Here is a 7,043-nt window from a genome sequence, read left to right as displayed (position 1 = left end):
AGTCCAGCAGTTAAGACTGTGGTTCCACTGAAGCGGGCATGGGTGTGATCCCTGCTCAGGGAACTAAGATCCCACATGCCGCGCACGGCCAAAAAAAAAAAAAGTTAAGACTGAGCACTTAATATATAAAGCAGCCCCACAAAGCAAAATAAAACAAAAGGCAAAGCTTGTCATACTATAACATAAATAGTAAAATTTGCAAATATAGCAATTATCCTAAGATAATAAATACTAATTCTTACAAATTAAAATGAAATTTCTTTCTATTCAAAACTACAGTTTCTTATTATTGATAAAAATCTGCCAAAATGACTCAATATATTTTTTAACGGAAGCAGACAGAAAAGCCTTTGAACTGAGTAAATATTTACAAGATTGAGGCCACTAATAAGTGCAGTCAGCCCTCCAAATACATGGGTTCAACCACTACAGGTTGAAAATATTTGAAAAAAAAGTTCCAGAAAGTTCCAAAAAACAAAGCTTGAATCTGCCATGTGCCAGCAACTATTTATAGCATTTACATTGTATTAGGTATTATAAGTAATCTACAGGTGATTTAAAGTATATGGGAGATGTATGTAGGTTACATGCAAATACTATACCAGCTTATATAAGGAACTTGAAGATCCAAGGTATCCGTGGAGGTCCGGGAACCTCTCCCCTTCGGGTACTGAGGGAGGACTGTAGATGAGACATACTGTGGAAGCTTAAGTCTCCTTTTCAACTTCCTGAGTTTTCTGATGAGCTTATTAATACAAAGAAAGCATTTACTGATTTTCATGTCTTAACTTCCAGTATGACAATGTCCCAGGCACAGCAGTTGTGAACTTTGCTTCTCAGATCGACCCTGGTACTTTGTGTTTATTTTGGGTTTTTTTTTTTTGTCCTTTTTTGTTGTTTTTGGCCACGTCCAGCAGCTTGTGGGATCAGGGACTGAATCCGAGTCACAGCAGTGAAGGCGCCGAGTCCAAACCACTGGAGCACCAGGGAATTCCCTGAGGCTGGTACTTTGGAAGGAGTTCTTCAAAGTCTGGCTGGAGTCCTCATTGCTCAGAAAGTCTTTCCATCTCATTTTCTGCACCAAACAGGTCTCCAACAATTCTAGCTGCTGATCAGTCCAATGAGGATTATCATCCCTCTCTGCTGAAAAAGTTGAAGATCTGCTAGATTACTGCATGGAGAAAGAGGTGGCCTGAGCTATTTGCAACTGGCTGCTCCTGGAGGAACCTGAAAACATTCTTGTCCTTCAGGCAGGAAAACAATGGAAAGATTCTTCCATTAGGTGCAGAACTTGTGAGGGTCTCCTGCTTTGGCAGGCCAAGGTTCGGGGCTGGTCACAGCTAGGGGTGCAGACAGGGCTGGAGAACATCATCCTGGGTGTCCTCAGTGAGGAGGGTGGCAGGCCCCGGTGAGCCTGGTGATGCAGGTGTCTGGCTGTGGGAGCCTGTATCCAGCTGCTCTGACTACCTGCCTGCAAATGAGATTCTTAAATAGTACAAGGTTCTCAATTCTGTACTCATGCCAATGTTGTTTCCACTTTTTCCAATTTCTCTCCAATTTATCGGCAACAGATAATGTCGCAACTTCAATGCCTTTTTTGTGTATTACACTGGAAATTAAACACATTCATGGAAAAGGACAGAGTATAAATCCAATAGGATGTACTCATCCAAATGAGACCCAAGGTTGAAATAAAATCTGAGTCTCAATCTGTGTCTTTTTAAATTCTAATAAGAGTACTTAGACATTTGACATTTTACTGTACGTTCATGCTTTGTAATGCACCAAAATACAACTAGCCTCGCCTCTCTCCATTTCCCATTTAAAGGGGCTAAGACATTAGATTTGAATTCTTCCACATGACTTTATAGGAGTCATAGATCATGTTTCCAGACATAGTCTATGGATAAGAGTGGCATAAATGTTAACACTATGGTCTAATTCATACCATTCTCTTCCTTCTGTCACCAAAAGTGTGCTCACCACATATATATGTGACACTGTGCTTGGCAATATGGATTCCAGAAAAGTAAGGCAGGGATGGTGACTGCCCTCCAGGGAGCAGGGAAGACAGACTTTAGAGGCAGGATTAGGATGAGGGAAGCACCATGTGCTCAGTGCAGCTGAGGGCCAGTGCTCAGAGCTGATGAAGAGGAGGGCCTGGGAGCAGCAAAAGGCTCCACTCTGACAAAATCTGGGGCTCCTGAATTTAATTGACATCAGACTTTAATTTCCTCTTCTAAAAAACTGAGACAACTCAAGTAGTTGTCACACAGGCAAATGTAAAGATTAAATGAAGTTTGCAAATTATAGTCTGAGAATCTGAATTTAGTGAACATAGCTGCCTTTAGCATTAATGTGACATATAGTAACTTGTAGAGTCCATGATCAGCCCCGCCAAGAGAGGCTTTGACTGCCGCTCCCTTAACGCTGTCAGGGGTCTGCGTGTTGAGGCCCCAAATGCAAACTGCAGGAGAGGGGTTGCCTTCTGGACTGCGAAGGAGCAAAGCCCAAGTTTCCAGGCCTAGAGCAGTGTCTGGTACATTAAGGAGAGAAATCCTACAGCACTTGAAACATTTGCAGAGAACCAGCATCGAGGAGAAATGGCTGCTCTGTGAATAGTATAAATGAGATAAACGGTCCCTTCCCTCATCCTCAGTCTCAGGCCACCTCTGGTGATATTATTTTAAGACAAAGGTGTTTTTAAATGTTATGGGGACCAGGAAATGGGTTATAAAATGTAGATGGGGCAGAGGGTAACAAGAAATGGGACATTCCTATATTTTTAGCTATGGAAGATCACAACATTACTTCGAAATCTATTTCCTGGCTATTTGGGTAAAGAAAGGGAGGGCTTCCCTCAAGCATGGAATGTAAGAAGGCACCAAATCTAAGTGATCAAGATAAATCATATTTTAACGCAATATATAAAAATGAAAACACCACAACATACATGCTGAAGAAAATGTCAAAATTTTAAATAAAGACAGAAATGACCCTGCATTTGGATGACGCTGACAGTCTTACAGAGGAAGGCTTCACATTGCCAGTGAAATTTGGGTAATTTCTGTTTAGTCTATAAAATTCTTACCAGAGAAAATGAGAAGATCAGACCTGGTAAATGTCCTGAGCTTCTTGTCCAGGACACTAATAACTCTTCTTTCTACACTACAGTCAAGCTGGAGTCCTGGGAAAGGGGTTTCAGAAACTCAAGTTAAATAAAAATTATTTAAGACTTCATAGAGTCACAAGAAATTGTCAAACACTGCAGTTCTCTCAAACAAGTAAGGAAGTAGTCTTGAAAATATTAATGAGTTTGCTTCCATTAAAGCTAGGAAAGTAAAATTATATTAAATTCTTGTTTTAGTATAAAGAAACTATAGTTTAGTTTAATAAAATGCTGTTTTAATACCCATATATTTTAATATCCTACCTTCAAGATTTAAATATTTTCAGAAAATATCTTAAAATATAAAAACTTCTAAAATATTTAATTTTAATCACGCAATGTAAGTTTAATTTAAAAATATAAAAAATAAAATGCTGTGAGTTTTTTTTTTTTTTTTCTGCGGTACCGGGCCTCTCACTGTTGTGGCCTCTCCCGTTGCGGAGCACGGGGTCCGGACGCGCAGGCCCAGCGGCCATGGCCCACGGGCCCAGCTGCTCCGAGGCATGTGGGATCCTCCCGGACCGGGGCACGAACCCGTGTCCCCTGCATTGGCAGGCGGACTCTCAACCCCTGCGCCACCAGGGAAGCCCCCTGTGAGTTTTTTAATGTTCCTACCTTTCAGTTATTCAGTACATCCTCCCCCACATTAACGCTGTATCCTTCAAAGACACCATGAAGTCCCAGAGCATCTACAGGGGCGCTCAGCTCCCGCGTCCTCGGCCCCGGTGGTGGCCGCGCTCCGACTCACCCCCAGGGCGTCCCCAACACCGTCCGGGCGTCTCATCGCGGCCGCCGCGTTCCCCTTGCTCTGAGCCGTGGCAGCATAGCGCCAGAAACGATTCCGAATCTGTAAAATCGGCCCCAACTCGCTTCCCAGCTTCAAACCCCTCAGAAAACGGCTTCTTTCTCAAAAATGGCCTCGCTCAAGTTTCTGTGCGAAAATAAAGCACAAAACTCAGGGGAAAGCCCGAAAACGCAAGGTTCCAGCTTCCAACCAGACAAAATTGTCGCTGGCGCGGCCGCGACAAGCCTCCCACTGGAGAACTCAGCATCGCGAAGACAAGTTTTTTTCTCACTATTAAATCAGTATAAAGTTGCTCCGTGAGGATGCAACTCAACCTTCTCTCGGGCTGCCCAAACCGCGGAAACTGCAAACTCTCATAAGTGAGCCTTTCCCTAGCCGAACCCATCAAAAGACATCCGGCGCCCATTAGCCGCCGCCTAGAGAAGTGCACTGTTCCGGGGTCCAGGTAAGGAACCTTCCCGCTAATTATTTAGTGGTGCCCGCGCGCCCCCTCGCGGCCATCTCGTGAACCACTGAAATTCTCAATGGCCCAGATCTATTTGCTAGTGGCAGGAGTGATACTCTGCTCCATCCCTGCTCGCCCTCTTGGCTGGAACTTGCCTTGGATCCAGAGCCTGCAGAACACGGAACTCTTCATACTTTTGAGACAGATGAAGAAGATCCCGTTTCAGTCATGCCTAGAGGACAGAACCGACTTCAAATTTCCTTGGAAAACAGGGAATATCACAGAAATCCTGACGACTCAAGGCACCGGCTACCACCATCTGACGCTCCAGCAGATGGTAACTTCTTCAACAAGGAGGAAAGCCAAGCTGCTTGGAACAACACCCTACTCCATAAACTACCCTCTAGCCTTGATCACACCTTGGAACTACTGCATAAGCCAGTGGAAAATGACAATCTGGACTGTCCATATTTGGGAATTGTTGTCCGGAAATATTTCCAAAGAATCCATCTCTATCTGAAGGAAAAGGAATACAGCCCCTGTGTCTGGGAGGTTATCAGAGGAGAAATAAAGTGTTCCTTTCTCTCATGTAATAATTCTCCAATTACTGTCAACAAATAAAGAAGAAAGGTACACCTGTGACACTTCTACTCAAATGATTGTCTGTTTAGTCCTCTAAGATACGTCCACTCATATTTCTGCACATGCTGAAAAATATCTGAAGTATCACGAGTTTACAAAAATATATTTACAAAGAAGAACACAATCTATTTTCTTATACAAGTAATTTTACAATGTGCTTTGTAAAATCTGTGTAACTTCTTGGAGGGTATTTGGATTTCCAACTATGACGTTTATTTTAAAATGGAAAGGTTGTTAGCATAGTATGCTGTTCAAGACATTTGTCAGTTAATTTCATGCTAGCTGCTGTCACAGAGAAACAGAAAGATGTCAGTAATTGGGTCAGCATAGAAATTTATCTTTCCATCCTTAAGAGAAAAATGCAGGCATTCCTAATCAGATGAATTTTCTAGCTGGCCTCCTCTAAACAGTGATGTAGGGACATGGGTGCCCTCTATTGTGTGGCGTTGCTCTATTCAACGTGTGATTTCCGATTTGTGGTGTGTGAGTCTATTCCACTCAGTGGTAAAGGAAAAAGTATGGGGATTACATGGGATGTTTTCAGGGCCAAGACAGTATAGGGCAATATCACCTTTGCTCACATTAGTTGGCCTGAATCTATTACCATGGGAATCTAAGTGCAAAGAAGTTGGGAAGTTATTGGGTGACTAATGGAAGAGGAGACAAGTTCAATGAATAAGACTACTTTTCTTTTTTATACTATTTGTACTAATGACATTCTAGAGAAAAGAAACCAAAACAATGTTCTTGCTTACACTCACATTATAAAAAAAAGTTGACTTGGGGTCTGACTACACAATTTCAACTTAGGTATGATGACATGGATGCACTCATCAGAGTTCACAGCGTAATTGACTCTTTGAAAGAAGCATTCAAGTTCATTCCCAAAGGCACAGACTAACAAGGAAAATATCCGAAAGTGTAGACACAAGTTGTTTCCTTTTTGCCTGAGAGAGACAAGAAAAGTAGGGCCACGTAGCTCCTTGAAAGTACTTGAGGAATACTGAACTAAATAAAAGTGGAGAGTGTGTCTTCCATTCATGTCCAGGCCCGTGATTCTCATCCTTATCTTCTAAATACTGAAAATGCTAACTTGAAGAAAATAGAGCTGCCAAGTCTTTTAAAAAATACCTCACACAATATTCCATTGTAACTTCCCTTGTAGAACCATAAAGAATTTTAAAGTATGTGTAGATTATTGTCCTTTCACGTCATATCTATCAAATATATCTATCAAATATATGATTGAGCTCCTGAAATGATAGGGACTGGACTAGCTGTCTAGGAAACGGCGGTTGGGTAAGACGGTGTCTCTCCCTTTAGGTATTTTACACACTCCTGGAAGGTATTCTGAGGATACAATAGGTCAGGACATGTCTTACTATTTGGGCATCTTCAACAAAATAGCATAGACTGGGTAGTTTGTAAAGAGCAGAGATTACTCACAGTTCCATAGTCTGGAAATCCAAGATCTGGGTGTCAGCGTGGTCCAGTTCTGCTGAAAGCCTGCTTCCAGGTCACACACTGTCCACTTCTCCTTGGCAGAGACTGGGGGATTTATCTGAGTCCTCTTTTAAAAGGGCACTAATTCCAATTGTGAGGCCTCCATCCTCATGACCTAATCACCTCCCAAAGGGCCCACCACCTAACACCATCACTTTGGGGATTAGGACTTTAATGAATCTTGTGGGGTACCAAACCTTAAGAACATAAAGGTCTTTAAAGGCTACATACCTGTCATTTAGAAGTAAGAATATATTCATGCTGAGTAAATAAAGATGAAAGGGCAGGTTAGCAGAAAAAAAGAGCAGACCAAGGACTCAGAATCCAAACTCATGGTTTTGGACCTGAAGTCATGCTTTAGTTATTACCGGCCAAATTTTGGAAATCAAACTGAAAGGAGCCCACTCTCCCATGGAACGGAACGAAGATACAGGATGCAACAGATCACTCATCATTCTTTGTGAAGAGTCTCCAAAGAT

General features: G+C 42.3%; 1 pseudogene; it reads left to right on the top strand.

Annotated features, from left to right (window-relative positions):
- The first annotated feature begins 3,629 nt into the window (after nt 1-3,629).
- On the top strand, nt 3,630-5,058 carry LOC132523689 (interferon alpha-3-like; annotated as a pseudogene).
- Nucleotides 5,059-7,043: the final 1,985 nt, after the last annotated feature.

Source organism: Lagenorhynchus albirostris, chromosome 7 (genome assembly GCF_949774975.1).
Source record: "Lagenorhynchus albirostris chromosome 7, mLagAlb1.1, whole genome shotgun sequence".
Lineage (NCBI taxonomy): Eukaryota > Metazoa > Chordata > Mammalia > Artiodactyla > Delphinidae > Lagenorhynchus > Lagenorhynchus albirostris.
Note: the sequence above shows the minus strand (reverse complement) of the source record. Positions and strands in the feature narration are given on the sequence as shown.